Source organism: Canis lupus, chromosome 6 (assembly GCF_048164855.1).
Source record: "Canis lupus baileyi chromosome 6, mCanLup2.hap1, whole genome shotgun sequence".
Lineage (NCBI taxonomy): Eukaryota > Metazoa > Chordata > Mammalia > Carnivora > Canidae > Canis > Canis lupus.
This window is the reverse complement of record NC_132843.1, coordinates 46818506-46835279: the sequence shown is the minus strand read 5'-3', so window position 1 is coordinate 46835279 and position 16774 is coordinate 46818506. Positions and strand designations below refer to the sequence as shown.

At 38.0% G+C, this 16774-nt stretch overlaps 1 protein-coding gene and 1 pseudogene across 8 annotated transcripts in view; one reads left to right on the top strand and one right to left on the bottom strand.

Annotated features, from left to right (window-relative positions):
* AKT3 (AKT serine/threonine kinase 3) overlaps positions 1–16774 on the bottom strand; it is a 308393-nt gene that overhangs the window by 21404 nt on the left and 270215 nt on the right. The gene's annotated exons all lie outside the window — the stretch shown is intronic.
* On the top strand, positions 1414–14656 carry LOC140634830 (zinc finger CCCH domain-containing protein 15 pseudogene; annotated as a pseudogene).

Here is a 16774-nt window from a genome sequence, read left to right as displayed (position 1 = left end):
GAAGTTGAAAGTAGGAAGAAGGGAATGGTCCTGAATGAATTCCCCACTTTTGTGGCTCTTAGCTCCAGTCTATACCACGCAGGGTTAAAATCTGGATGAGACATCTACAGTCTTACATCACAAAGAATGAAGGTTTGGGAGAAGTACAGCAGCTTCAAGTAGGGGAGCAAAGGAGGGAGAATGCCACATTCTGAGTACAGTCTGCCCAGGTCTCTGGCTGACTCCCTGAGCCATGCACACTCAGGGCAGAGTCTGAGCTCCCTAGGGATGTCTGAAGAAACCAACCTCAAATTTTAACTGACACTCACTGGGGAGGACATAGAGGCTGCAGTTTGACTTAAGCCATCATAAACTGTCCATAAATACAAAGAAAAAAAATCAATATTCTTGTTGTAATCTAATAGATTTCAGAGGCCCTATTGTGTCTCAGTCACAATGCCCAGGACATATTCCAAAATGACTCAACATAAAAACAAACAGGAGAAGATGGCCCATGTACCACAAAGAGATAATGAGGGAGGCTGATGTGAACCAGGCCTGGACTTTGGGATTAGCAGACAAAAATTCAAAAGCAGATTTTATAATTGCACTCAATGATGTGAAGTAAAATATGTTCCTAATGCTTAAAGAGATGTAGAAATGGAGACTATTAAAAAAGGAGAATCAAATGGAAAATCTAAAATGGAAAAATACATTTGAAATAAGAAATTCACCATATGGGTTTACAGCGGTTTAAAGATTACAGCAGAGTCAGTAAACTGGATTTATCAATAGAAACAATTCAATCTGATGACCACAGGCAAAAACTAGAAAAAAATGAACAGAAATTCAAAGATCTGTGGGATCATGTCAAAGGGTCAAAGGTATTGTAATGGGAATTATAAAGGAAGGAGACAATAAGACAAAAAGTATATTTCAAGAAATAATAGCTAAAATTCTTCCAAAGTTAGTGAAAGGTAAGAGATTCAAAAGGCTCAGAGAACTCCAAGTAGGATAAATACAAAGAAAACCTCACCTACAAACAGTATAGTTTGAAAACCAAATCTCAGTCAGGATTCAAACAGAGAAGCAGAAACACTGTGTGTGCATGTGTGTGTGTGCATGTGTGTGTGTGTCTGTGTTTGTGTGTGTGTGAAAGAGAGACAAAGAGACTGAGAGGGTGAGAGAGGGAGAGTGAAGGAAGAAGAGGAGGGAGGAAGAAAAAGAAGGAGAGGGCAGAGAAGGGGATTAGGGGGCTCTGAACTCCATCAACTTAGGGAGGAGGCTGGCCACAGTCTCTGTGAGGCTGCTGTCTTCATGTTTAAGGACATGTGGAGCTTGGTGTCCATGGGACAGGAGGTGGGAGGGGAGGATGCATGTAAAGCAGGGAGAAGAGCAATATGAAACCCAGAAGCATGAACTGGAGCCCACAGGATGGCTGAAATCCATGTCATGGTCACCACCTTGGACCTCAATGGTGTGGCACTCCTGCACAAGCTGGGGACCTGCATCATGAGGCTGAACATGCACGCTGGCCCAGTAGTGGCAGAGGTGACCGGTGACCGGGCTCACAGGGGGACCAGGAGCAGATGCAGGCCTCACCCCTGCCTCAGGGTCAGCACTGGGGAAGTGAGCTAACAGACAACCCACAAGAGCAGGAGCTACCAGTGGCTGTTGCTTCACTTCTGCTCTTGGAATCTTACAGGAGAATTCTGGAAAATGTAGCTCAGCCTACTCAGTGATTTATTCTAAAGCCATCACACAAACGAAAATATCTTGAAAGCAGCAGGAGAAATGATGACACATAATTTACAAAGGGACACATAACTGAATAAGCACTCACTAAACTATCAGCTTACAACTTTATATTCAGTGAAAATATCCCTCAAAAGTGAGGGCAAAATAAAGACACCATCAGATAAAGAAAACAAGTTCCTTGGCAGCATACATGCACTATTGAGAAATGAGGGCAGTTTCTTGGACTGAAGGGGAGTGTACCAGAAAGGAACTGGGTCTTCAAGAAGGAATGATGAGAGAGGAGCACTTGCTCTGCTTCCCACAGCAGCACCAGGGACTCCGGGTCAATACCAACATTGACCTTATGTGTACACTTTATAGAGTGAATCAGAGCTCAGCAAAAACAATTTTTGTTTTTTAATTAAAAAAAAAAAAAAAAAGAGTATTTGAAAGAAGGGTGAACATGGAAAAAGATAACAAATACTTAAAGTTCTAACTTAGCATCCGGACAGAGGTGAAGGTTAATATTCAAACTGGAACACAGAAGCGTAAGGAAGGAGCCAAAGACTTAAACTCATATAATAAGGTGTGGAAGATCCCGGTGACCCTTCCTCCCCACCCCCCTCAAGCATTATTTCATTCAGGCCCGTCTCTGTTCCTCCCACTAGGGACTAGAATATAATTGCCCATTTAAACAGTTGCCATTTCACTGAAATGAGTATCAAATGAGTGACCAAAATAAATTATGAAGTACCTAAATTACTCTCTAAAAGCTGCGGAGGCCGAGAAAAATTAAGGCCATGCCACCTAAAGTTTAGTATTAGCACAAGTACAGCCATCTTAGGCCCCTGTGAATAAGAGCTGAACTTTACAGGAAAAACTGCAGAATGTCCTCGGCAGGGAATCCCATATCAGAAAGACAACAGAGCCCACGCCCGTGGTAGAAATTCCCATATTAGAATGAGAACAGAGCTCAATGCCCTTGAAAGCCCCATATCAGAATGTAAACAGAACTTGAGAAATTCCTCCACTCCTTCTAAAAATCCCCTAGACCAGCCTATAAAAAACCCAGCTGTAACCCCCCTCAGGGTCCGAGTGCCTGCTCGGCTGTGTTGGGTATACTTGGACCCAAGCTCGAGCTTGCTAATAAACCCTCATGCGCTTGCATGGGTGTCGGCTCCTTGGTGGTTTCTTGGATTCGCAATCTTGGGCACAACAAAAGCAAGTTTTCTTTTCTGCAGGGAATCTCTGGCAAGTACGTACAATTGTGATAAGTAAAAGGTAGATCAAAATGAGGTAAGATTCTAGTAAGATCACAATGAGCCAAAGATTCCAAATCCATCTTCTCTAAAAGCCCCTTTAGTGGTCTTCATGTTTTATAGTAGAATGTTTTTTCCTTACAAAGACTAGAGCTTCAGCAGTCTCCATGAACTTCTGGAATCTTCTGCCTCAGCTGGGCCCTCCCCCCACCACACACTGGCTGGCGCCCCTGCCCTGGCCCTGATGAGGGTCCCCCAGTACCCTCTCCTCAGGCAGTTAACGTGGGCCTCATACTTTCTTCTCACTCTAAGAAGGCAGGACTCCTGGAAAGAAGGCAGGGCCTTCAGGCAGGAACTACTACCTCAGCTTCAGGACCAAATAGTTATAAAAATATTTGCCTCAGAGGGCGTTTCCCTTTCTTTCCCATCAGTGTCACCAAGAAGGCGCCCCACCTCTTCTGTGAAAACTAAGCCCTCTGGCAAGGCCTCACAGTCTTGCTTGTTCTTATCTCACTTTCCCCATGTTTATCAGTCTCACACCTACAATCTCTATATTACAATACATCTTGCTGTCTGCATAGAAACTTACCTTGTTCCATGCACCTCCACTTCCAGAGTCCTGATTGGATTTTCCCCCAGGGACAGACCAACACAAGAGCAAGGCCAAATCTAAAATCTAATCCCTTCTGTAGGCTGTTTCCCGGTTCACCCCTACTCCTTCCTTCATTATTCTTCCATTTTCTTGAGGAGACTACGCTTGGTGCTTCCATTTCTTTTACCTCCCGCTGCATTTACAAAATTTAAAAAGAACTATTTTGAACATAAAGGAAAGAATAGAAAATAATATAAAACAACAACTGAATCTGATGTTATGTTTAGTCATAGATAGTTTCGCACTTCTGGATATTTTTAAGATATAAAACATGGAGATGCAGCTGCATACCTATTGCTTTCTATTTCTATTTCTATTGCTTTCTCCTCATTAATGTTCACCCATTAAAAAAATTTTACTTATTTATTCATGAGAGACACACAGAGAGAGACAGAGACATAGGCAGAGGGAGAAGCAGGCTCTGTGCAGGGACTCGATCCCAGGCCCCGGGATCATGCCCTGAGCCGAAGGCCAATGTTCAACCACTAAGCCACCCAGGCATCCCTGTTGACCCATTTTTAATCCCCCAAAACTACAATTACATATAATTCAGGCAAATATTGTGGTGCTCTATATCATTGCATGTACTTTTCTCCCATAGATAGGCTATGAGAGATATAATTTTCTTTAGTTCATTTTCAGTTTTTACAATAATGGTATCATTCCCTAAATATCTTATGTAACTTGATTTTTTATATTTATGTCTTTTTGAGATGTACCAATAAATACTTAATTTACCAATTGATACTTATAAATCCAACCTATTCATTTTTTAATTCAGTATAGTATTCCACTGTTAAAATAAGACAAAATGCAATTATTACATATTCCACCATCAAAGATCTATTAAGGTTTTTTTTTCCTTTAAAAATCAAATACCCCTTATTTCTTTTTCTTATTTTTTTTTTATCATCTTATCTTATTAGAATCTATGATAAAAGCTGCCTAGGGGCACCTTGGGTGGCTGGCACAGTTGTTGGTTAAGCACCTGACTCTTGGTTTTGGCTCAGATCATGATCTCAGGGTCGTGGGATCAAGCCCTGTGAGGGGACCCACTCTCAGCTGGGAGTCTGCTTGAGATTCTCCCTCTCCCTCTGCCCTTCTCTCCTGATAAACTAGCCTGAAAAACTCATAAGACCTCAACTCAAAACCTGTTTACCTCCATTTCTTCAGTTTCTTTTATCCAGTACATGTCTGGCTTTCAACAGAAAATTACAAGGCATACTAAAAGATAAAAAAAATACAGTTTCACAATAAGAAGCAAGCACCAGAACCAGCCTCAGATATGGAAGAGATACTGGAATTATCAGACTGGAATTTAATTCCTCTATGAAAATACAGCAGCGTTTTTTAAAAAATATTTTATTTATTATTCATGAGAGACACAGGGAGAGAGAGAGGCAGAGACACAGGCAGAGGGAGAAGCAGGCTCCATGCAGAAAGCCCGATGTGGGACTTGATCCCAGGACTCCGGGATCATGCCCTGGGCCGAAGGCAAGTGCTAAACTACTGGGCCACCCAGGGATCCCACAGCAAGGGTTTTTTAATGGAAAACTGCAGTACATGTAAGGACATATGGGTACTATAAGTAAAGTAATTAATTCTCTAAGAAATAATAAAAAGGAAATGCTAGAAATAAAGAAACACCATCAGAGAAATCAAGAATGCCTTTGATGGGCTCATTAATAACCAGAGCATGGCCAAGGAAAGATTCAGTGAGCTTGAAGAAATGTTAATAGAAACTTCAAAAACTGAAATGGAAAAAGAATATATGAAAATGGACTATTCAAAAATCATTAAGCAATTATAATAGGTATTATAAACGGGAATATGACAGGGAAAGAAAGGAGAAAAAATACTGAAGCAATAATGACTGCGCATTTTCCAAAATTAGTGCTACCCACCAAGACACGTATCTCTTAAGTTCAGAAAATAGCACTCAAGATAAAGATCCCCAAATATACACCATATCATATTTAAAGGACAGGAAAATGGGATACCTGATTGGCTCAGTGGTTCAGCGTCTGCCTTTGGCTCGGGGTGTGATCCCAGGGTCCTGGGATCAAGTCCCATATCAGGCTCACTACAGGGAGCCTGCTTCTTCCTCTGCCTATGTCTTTGCCTCTCTGTGTGTCTCTCATGAATAAGTAAATAAAATCTTCAAATTGCAGGAAATCAAAGACAAGGACAAAATTTTGAGAAGCCAGAAACATACACATGTGCACACTAAAAATCTTTTCTATAGAGGTTCAAAGACAAGAATTACACTGAATTCTCTTCAGTAACCATGTAAGTGAGAAAAAAAAATACAGTAAAATACATAATATTGAAAGATAAAAACAATGACCTAGAATTCTGTATCCAGGAAGATTAGCTTTCAAAAATAAGGAATAATGGAGACTTTCCTAGACAAACAAAAATTGAGGCAATTTGTCACCAGCAGACCTACCTTGCAAAAAATGTTAAAAAAAAAAAAAAGTCATCAGAAAAAAAGAGAATGATATAGAAGCTTAGTTCTATAGAAAGGAAGAAAGCTAGAAAAGGAACCAACAGAGGTAAAATATTTTTTTTTCTTATTCTTTTTTTTTTTTTTTTTTTTTTGAGAGAGAGAAGGACAGGGGTGGGTAGAGGAGGCACAGAGGGAGAGGCTCCATGCTCAGTGCAGGGCCAAGTGTGAGGCTTGAGCTCACAACAATGAGATCATGATCTGAGCCAAAATCAAGAGTCAGACACTTAACTCTTGACAAGCCACCAAAGTGCCCCCCTTTTCTTATTCTTAATTAATCTACCAGGTAACAGTTTGTTTGAAATAATAATACAATAATATATACAACAATTATAGCTTATGGATGAGTGAAATTAATGAGTAATGTTACTTGGGACAGGAAGGAGGAATTAGAAATACTGCTTTAAGGTACTTACACTATGAAATGGTGTGGTATTATTTGAAAAAGGACTTCAATTAATTATAAATATATATTGCAAACTTAAAGAAAAACACTAAAACAATGTAAAAAAAAATATGAGATGCTAAAAGAGGAGAAAAAAATAGTCTTAGAAAATGCTCAGTTAAAACCAGAGAAGTCAGAAAAAGAGTACAACACACTAGAAGATACAAAGAACAGGACAATGACTAGAAAGCAGTAACAGTTATAGCAGATATTAATCCAACTGTGGTAATAATCACTTTAAATTTCAATGGCCTTGGGCAGCCCAGGTGGCTCAGCAGTTTAGCACCGCCTTCAGCCCAGGGCCTGATCCTGGGGACCTGGGATCGAGTCCCACATCAGGCTCCCTGCATGGAGCCTGCTTTTCCCACTGCCTGTGTCTCTGCCTCTCTCTCTCTGTGTCTCTCATGAATAAATAAATAAAATCTTTAAAAAAATAAATAAATTTCAATGGTCTAAAAACACCAACAAAAACAATGACTGTAAAGTGTATAAAAACCAAAGAATCAATTGTGTATTATTTACAAGAAATCCACTTTAAATGTAAAGACACCAAGAGATTAAAAGGGGATGGAGGAAGACTTGCCATGCTAATGGGAAAAGAAAGCTGGAGTAGCTGCACTAATTTCAAACAAAGCAGATTTCTTTTTTTTTTTTTTTCAAAGCAGATTTCTGAGTAAGGAAAATCATCACAGATAAAGAGAGATATAACATAATGATAACTTGGCCAATTCTCCATTAAGACATAAGAATTGCTAATGTGTATGCATAGAACAACAGAGTATCAAAACACAATAGACAAAAACTGATAGAGCTGCAAGGAGAAACAGATTAACTCACTATCATACTTGGTGACTTTACCACCCCTTTATAAGGGTTTGACATATCCAGCAGGAAGAATATTAGCAAGGGCATCACTGAACTGAAAGACACCATCAGCCAATTGGATCCAACTGACATTTACAGACCACTTCATCCACAACAGCAGAATACACATTCTTCCCAAGCTCATAGACCACTGACCAGGATAGGTCACATCCTAGGCTAAAAAACATACCTTAAAAAATTTAAAAGAACAAACATTCAAGGGAATGCTCTCAGACCATAGTGGAATTAAACTAGAAATTAGTAAGAGACAGATAGCTCAAAACCCCCAAATACTTAGGAGATTAAATAATACACTTCTAAGTAATGTATGAGTCAAGTAGGAAGTCCCAGGAGAAGTATTTTCAACTAAATGAAAACGAAAGTACAACTTATCAAGACTCGTGGGGTAACAGAACTTAATGGAGAATTTATTGCACTTGAATGTATTTGAAAGGAAAGATCTAAAGTAATTATCTAAGGTTCAAGCTTAGGAAACTAGAAATAAAAGAGCAAATAAAATCTGTGATAAGAAAAGAAATAAGTTCCAGAGCAGAAATCAATGAAACTGAAAAAAAAAAAAAAAATTGATGAAGAAAATCAACAAAACCACAAGCTAGATCTTGTCAGCTAAAACCTCTGCCACATTGAGCAATAAATTGTTTTTCTACCAAGTCCTCTGGCATTTCTGATAGTGTTTTGTGCTTGTAGATGCTACTATTTGGTGAATATTGTACATTATGCCAAAATGACCTTTCACATTTCATACTTATATACTGAAATCAACTTCGCCCAAAGTTACTATTGTTTATAACATTTGGACTGTTAAATCTCTAATCATCCTCTTATTTTTTCTACTTTTCTGTGTAATTTTGTTTTAGGCGACATTCTTATAAGGAACATCTTGTTATATTTTGTTTTTAATCCAATTTGAGGGATTTTAAAACTTTGGTCATTCACATTTTGCACTGTAACTAACATTTGGACAGCTGTCTGTGTTCTTTTGTATCCACAGTGCAACGTCCCTGATCAATGAAAGGGTAGTTTATTTTATTTTTTTAAAAGATTTTATTTATTTATTCATGAGAGACAGAGAGAGAAGCAGGCACCCTGTGGGGAGCTGATACGGGACTCTGTCCCAGGACCCTGGATCATCACCTGAGCCAAAGGCTCAACCACTGAGCCACCCAGGCATACCGGAAGTAGTTTTAACATTAAACCATAAGAGTGTCTGGTAGATATTTGGAGCTTATCTTTCTTTGATCCAAAGCTTAAAAATGGGCCATCATTAGAGCAGGTAAGGAGTGTATCAGTGTGAATGCCCGGGAAGTATATTTGTAGCTATGATCTGTCTTCTCTGCTAGTGTTTGTGTTATACTGGAACCTTGCTTCACTGACGGAAACCACAGTGATCACTAACATCTGCATAACTGCCATCAATCACCAAACTCCTCAAGATGAATTTTTCAGCCAGAAAATAGAGTCATGATTTAGTCAGAAAGGTGTCCCTGCAACTATTGCATGATTCTTCACAAGGGATTTGGATACACCTTGTAAAAACATGTCCTCAAACCAACTTCCCTTCCTGACTGGACATTTTCTAACACACCCGTGGCTCTCAAGTGTCCTTACACCGTCTTCCCTCCCCAACTTTCTTTCCCATCGATTTTCGCATCCCTCTCCTGCTCACAGAAGAAATCCACTCCCACAGCCCTCAATAACAGAGTTCCCAGATAGCCATATCCATTCCTGTTCTCACTTCTAGTGCTAGTCCTGTATTTCTAGCCCTTGGGTAACTGCATTCAGAATCAAACATTACTATCACTGTGCAGTCTCTTGATTTTCCGAGGTTTTCTTTTCCGAGCTCTCTTGCCTAAAAGTCTATACGAACAAAAGCTGAAAGGGTCCAATCATGTTATAGCATTTCCCTACTGGAGGAGCTACTGTCCTAGTAAGCAGGTGCATCAAGCAAACAGGAGGAGCTAACCTTGCAGGAACTACCCCAAATCAACAGGGGCCCTGCTCCATTTTTTGCACCCAGTCTCAATCCACCCTGAACTGTAGGTTCTTCACAGTCAGCAGATCTTCACGTACTTCATTTCTCACTGCCTGATTTATTCTCACGTTGGCCTCCACTTCTGAAACGTCACATTCCCATCATATCCTATCCTCTGTTTCCTTCAAATACCCTCTTTTTCCAGGAATCTTTCCAAGCCCAGGGAGTCATGTCTGAGAAGTGAAGCTACATAAATGAGCCTTTGAATAAAGGTTAAAGAAAAGCAACAAAGAAAAAGCCCAAAATCAGATACCAGATGGAAGCAAGGATCTACATAAAGGAATGGAGAATGCTAAAAGTATAAATACATAGTTTTAGTCTTATTAAAACATAACTCTTGAGAGCAAAATAAAGGTCTCTTATGCTATGATGTTTATAACGTGAAAGTAAAATGATAGCATAAAGAATGGGAGACAAAACTAATGTGCTGTTGAATGTGATGTGGTTCTAGTATCCATTGAAAGCAATCTGTCAGAAGTTAAATATGTTTATAGCAAACTCTAGAAACAACTTCAAGACAATAAAAAAAAGAGATAGCTAGTAAGATAGGAGCCAAGACAAAACAGAATCATAAAATATTCAATAAATCCAAGAGAAGGCAGGCAAAGATAAAGAAAGGAACAGATAAAAAATGAAACCAAAAACAAATCCCAAAATAGCAGGTATAAACCCAACTCTGTCAATACTTACATTAAATAAAAATGGGTTTCAGAGCCCATTTAAAAATCATATATTACCTAATGAATAAGAAAAAAGGCACAGAATGGTGGCTAGGGAGGCCCATGTCTTCCTCCTCCTCCTGCTATGGGACCAGATCTCTTGATGGTGTCCAGCTAAGCTTTAAGTCTGGCTGGTGCCACCTGTCTCTACAATGCCCTCCAAGAAACAGAGTCAGGCTGTTGGCAGCAAAAAGATGGAGCAAAAAAAGAGAAAATTACGGAACATAAATTATTATTATTTTTTTTACAAAGAGGGAGGGAGAGCATTGAGGGGGGCAGAGAGAGAATCTCCAGCAGACTTCACACTCAGTGCAGAGCCTGACATGAGGCTCAATCTCATGACCCTTAGATCATGACCTGAGTCAAAATCAAGAGTTGAACACTCAACCAACTGAGCCACCCTAGTGCCCCTAAAGTATTTGATCTAAAGAATAATAAGGGGGGCAAAAAAATATATATATATAAGTTTATCAAAGCTATCAGTCATCAAGTTCAATTTAATCAACAAAATCCATGTCAGCATAAAGTGAAGCTGAAAAGAAACTAAAGACAACAAGAAAGAATTGCAAGAGCTAAATGAGCTATTTAAATCTATACTTGTTGCTCAAAAAAACAAGCAAAGGTGCAGATTCAAATCGCAGTATGTGTGCTCTTCGAGCAAAGGCAGTGAACAAAGGGAGGTAATTGTATGTTTTCCCATAATTGACTCTGGGGAGAAAATGTGATGCAAGACATAAAGAGCTTGAAAAAGATACTATGGATAAGTGAGATGAGATAAAACTGTAAACAGTGAACAAAAAGCTGGAAAAGAGGAAAAAACCCTTAAATAGTGTGCAAACATTTCTTGAAGCTTTTGAAAACAACAAATATGGCTGGCCTGAGGGGATGATACTTATATGTTTCACTGTGCATTTCCTCCTGGATTTGTGTGAAAGAAAGATATAAAGAAGGAAGAGAAAGAAAATGAAATTGCATGAGATCTAATTGAGAGTGTTTTGCCTAGGTTCAAATATTACCAAAATCACCCTTGAACCTTTTCCTGCATGAAAAGAAAGGAAAAACAAGAAAACATTGATGGAACTTGAGCAAGATATGGAAGGAAGGCAAGCATACATCAAAGCAGGGAAAGCACTGGTGATCAGTGGGCATGAAGAGCTGGAATTTCATCCTGCTTTGGTCGATGATAATGAGGATGGAGATAGTATCTGTGACATCCAGGCAAGAGGTGGGGAGGTGGGGGTGGGGAGGTGGGATATGCTTCAGTGCACACAAACAATGGAGAATTAAACCTGTACATTCCAAGAGATGTAGATGAGAGAGGCAGAAAAGTAACCAGTCCTGAAAGATTCAGTACATGTACTTCAGAAAACAATGAAGTGAGCCTTCCAGAGGTAGGGCTGAAGTGGTGAAGGAAGTGATCTGGAAATAGCACAACAAAGGGAAGAGGCAGGAACTCGGAGCCAGGGCTGTTGTTCCTATCAATGAAAATCTCTGTATTGTTGAAGATTTGGATCAACTAGAAGAGTTAAACACAGTAGATTTTTAAAATGACACTAAACATGTCAATGAAAACAGTAAGCCAGTTCAGCAGGAGTGGACACGGACTACATTAATTTTTCCATGCGGAATCCTTCAACAAGATATTTCCCATGCCAGTTCTGAAAGGCTTAACCTCCCTCCAAAAAAGAAGTCCTCTCCCTAAGTCTTGTCTTCTGACTTTGTCCACATCTCATGGTAAATTCAAAGTAGCTAATGATAAATTGAAAATATAAAGGTCATTGCATAAAATGATTGATTGTTGTAACTGTCCACTCAGATAGGAAGTGCAGCTGCTTTTCCGCTTTTGATTTTCATTGGGCATGTGTTATTACGAGAACATAAATTTAAATTTAAAACACCTTTAATTTATGTAGTTTTAAGGAGTGAATCCACTTTTTAGAATTTTTATGTTTAAAAGATGCCTAAAATATGAACACTGCACTTCATAAAGGAAACTGCATATGTAGATTCATTATTGTTTACCTTTGGGCACTGGGATGGGCATTTAAAATGGAATTTCTCCTCTGCCTCTCTCTGTGTCTATCATGAATAAATAAAATGTTTTAAAAATAAATAAATTAATAAAATACAATGGAATTTTTCTAATCTGACAAGATCAGTTGGAATGCCCTGTTTTAAACTTTTCCCTATTCTTTTTTTGCTATAAAGTTGTAAACAAAGAGTGTTATATACACGGAAACACACACACACAAATAATATATGATGCTTAAAAGAAAACTCACTCAAATGTACTGACGTAGATTAAAACTAACACGATGGACATGATAAATAAAATCAAAAGAAAGCTGGAGTACTCATATTAATTATATTGGACAAAGTAGATTTCAAAACAAGGTTACGGTTATGGATATAGAGGAACACTTCATAATGATAAAGGTGTGAACTCACCAAGAAGATATAACAAACCTAAATGTGTACACAACCAACAATGAAGCTTCAAAATACATGAAACAAAACTAAAAAGAGAAACAAATCCACAATCATAGCCCTAGATTTCAATAATCCTTTTCCAGTAACTGACAGAACAAGTAGACAGCAAATTGGTAAGAATTCAGGAAAGATAAGCACCACCAACCATCTTGACTAATGGCTACTGGTAGAACACTTTGTGCAATAAAAGCGGAATATACATTCAAGTATACATAGAATATACACCAAAAGAAACCATTTTCTGGGTCATAAAACAAGTCTCAAATTTAAAAGGACTAGTATCATATATACTATGTTTTCCAAACACAGGAGAGTTTAGTTAGGAATCAGTAAAAGAAAAATCTGAAAAATCCATATATTTGGAAATCAAGCAACACATTTCTAAATAATCTCAGAGTTAAGAAGGAATCACAAGAGGAATTAAAACTATTTTGAAATGAAAACATAACAAATCAAAACTTGCAAAACAAAGCTAATAGCCCTTCTATGGAAACTCACAGCATTCCTTGAGTGCTATGCTACAAAAAGAGAATGGTCCCCAAACAGTAATCTTAGCTTCTCTCAAAGAAAATAGGGAATGAAGAGCAAAGCAAACTCAAAAGAAGCAGAATAGAGAAGTAATAAGTAGCAGAATTAATTAGTGAATAATGAGCAGAAAAACAATACAGAAAATCAGTGAAACCAAAAGCTGATTCTTTGAAAAAAAAAAAAACAAAAAACAGTAGTATTGATGGATCTCTCACCACATTTATCAAGAAAAAGTGGAGAGAACACACAAATTACCAATATTAGGATTAAAAGAGAGATCATCATCACATATATAACAAACACTGTAAAGACAATAAGGGAATATTATAAATATTTTTAAGCCAATAAATTAGAAAGCTTAGAAGACAAAAGGTCCGGAAACATTTAAGAAGCAACAGACAACCAGAATAGCCTCACAACTATGAAAGAACATGAGCTCATAGCTAAAAACCTCCCAACAAATACAAAACCCCAAGCCCAAGTGGCTTTGCTGGTAAATTCTATCAAAGATTTTAAGAACAGATAATACGAATTCTAAACAAACAATCCCATACAATTGAAGAAGAGGAAATACTTCTTCATTTTAAAAAATCAAACATGATCCTGAATGAAAATCAAACAAAGACATTTTAGGAAAAGAAGATGAGGCCTCAGCCCCAGTATCACTTGTGATTTAGGGATGCAAAAATCCTGAAAGAAATACATTGTATCAAATCTAGGCATACATAATAAGGACATCACAAATAGGTGAGTTTTCCCCTGGGAATATAAGGTTCACTTAACATTTGAAAACCAATCAGTGCAATTCACCATCTTAATAGAATATAAAGGAGAAAAACCGGAGGGTCATTACAACAAATGCAGAAAAACTTGTAATGAAATTCAACAGTTCTTCGAGATAAAAACTATTAGCATACTAGGAACAGAAGGGCACTTCCTCATCCTAATAAAGGAGGTATAGAAAGCTTACACTAACATATTTTTAGAACTTGTTATACTGAAATAATTTTAGGCTTAGAGAAGACTTCTACAAGTAGTACAAAAGATCTCCTATCTCGTTATCACACCTGCCCCTAAGGCTAATATAAAGCCAAAGCACAATGCTCAAAACTAAGAAATCAGCGCTAGTACAGAACTGTCATCTGGACGTCACCACCTTCCCACTGTGCCCCTCTTCTCCATCTCCACTGTCCCTGGTTCCACAGCCACTCCTGGCCTTTCCTGAAGTGGATGCTTTTGAGGCCACATGGCCAGTGATTTTGAGGAGTGTCCCCTCCAGGTGGTTCCAAGATTACGCTGAGGTCATGCATTTTGAGAAAGAATACCACAGCAGTGACACAGCCTTCCCACAGTCTCCGGTCACAGGCTACATGGCAGCAGTCGGTCTTACTACCAGTGATCTGAATCTTGGTCAGCTGGCTTAACACATGGTAGGCCAAGTTTTTCTACCATAAAGTTACTCTCTAAAGCTTGTAAATAACAAATGTTTGAGAGGAAATACATTAAGGCTATGCAAATATTCTTTCTTAAACTTTTGCCCACTGATTTTAACACTCATTGGTAGATCCTACATGTAGTTAAGTCCCACCCTGGGGGTCTTATGGTGATTTACTAGTTACCTCATTCCTTCTACTTTTGTTCTATTTTGACATTCATGGGATTCTTTAAATATTTATAGACTTTTTTTTTTTTTTTTTTTACAGATTTTATTTATTTATCCATGAGAGACAGAGAGAGAGAGGCAGAGACACAGGCAGAGGGAGAAGCAGGCTCCATGAAGGGAGCCCAACGTGGAACTTGATCCCGGGTCCCCAGGATCACACCCTGGAGTGAAGGCGGCACTAAACCACTGAGCCACCGGGGCTGCCCTAAATATTGATAGATTTTTAAATGTTTTGTCTTCTTAAAGTTTTAATGTTACTTATGTCTATATAATATATCTACATAGTTGAAAATTCAAAAGTTGCAAAAGCACATGTAATGAAAAGTTGAACACACACCAGAGGGATCATTAACTTAGCTCCCTCTCCTAAGGCAACCAATGTTACCAGGATCTTAATATGTTTCCAGCAATATAATGCATAAGAAGTATATACACACATTTTCCTTTAGGTAACTTCATTCTACATTTATTAATTGCAATTCATCTATCAAGAAGACATGTCTCTTCTCAACATTTATTTGTTCAATCATTTATTTTTGTAGTGTGGACTTACAGATATATATTTTATTCTTTGAGTCATGATAGACTAAGGTATAATTATAAATAAGCTTTATTTATTTTGTTATTGAAATGGTTCCAGCTTTCACCCCTGGGACTTAAGGGTTGGCTCCTGCATCCTACTAATGTACTTCTATTTATCTATCTAACCTTGTTTTTTTTGTTTTACTTTTTTGGCACCTCTAAATTCCTTGGCCTTGTCTTTTATCTTCTTCATCCCAGTGCTGAAGTCACTACTTCTCCAAGTAACCTTGGTTCTTTTTATTGAAGAATGATATTTAAAAACTAAGACTCAGGATGCCTGGGTGGCTCAGTGGTTGAGTGTCTGCTTTCAGCTCAGGGCGTGATCCCAGAATCCGGGATTGAGTCCCACATTGGGCTCCCTGCAAGGAGCCTGCTTCTCCCTCTGCCTATGTCTCTGCCTCTCTCTCTCTCTCTCTCTGTGTCTGTCATGAATAAGTAAATAAATATTTTTAAAAAATTAAGATCTCTGCACTGTCTGTGATAATTAACATCATACTTAATGATAAAAGATGTTTTCTCCATAAGATCAAGAACAAAACTAGGATGTTCACTCCATCACTTCTACTCAACATTATAGTGAGGTCCTAGCCAATATACCGAGGCAAAAAAAAGAAAGAAAATACATACCAGTTGAAAATGAAGTAAAAACTTATTTACAAAAGATATAATCACCTATGCAGACTTGTCTACCAAAAAAAAAAAAAGAGCTACTAACGCTAATGAGTGGGTTTTGCAAATCTGCAGGACATAAGGTACATATACAAAATCAATTGTATTTCTATATAATCATAGAAGACAATATGAAAATAAAAATTAAAAATACCATTTATACTAGAAGACATAAAACACTTAAAGACAAGTAACAAAATATGGGTAAGACTTGAACACAGAAAATTATGAAGCATTACAGAGAGACATTAAAGAAAAGCCAAATAAATGGAAAGGTATATGATGTTCATGTATCTGAAGCCTCAATCCTGTTCAAATGTCAATTCTGCCCCAAACTGATCCTTAGATTCAACACAGTATCACACAAAATCCCAGCAGATTTTTTGTATAAGACGACAAACTGAGTGCAAAGTCTACAGAGAAATTTATCTGGATAAATTCATCTTATAAAATATCTTCTTAAATCTTAAAGCTTGAAGGCACTTCGGAGATCCTAATTTTGTGTGAGTAAAATGACTTGTCCATTTCCCCATAGGAAGGAAGAAGCAAATCTAGGACATGGATTTCCACACTTCAGTCCTGTGCTCTTCATTACATTCACAATTAAGATTAATTTATTTTTTTTTAC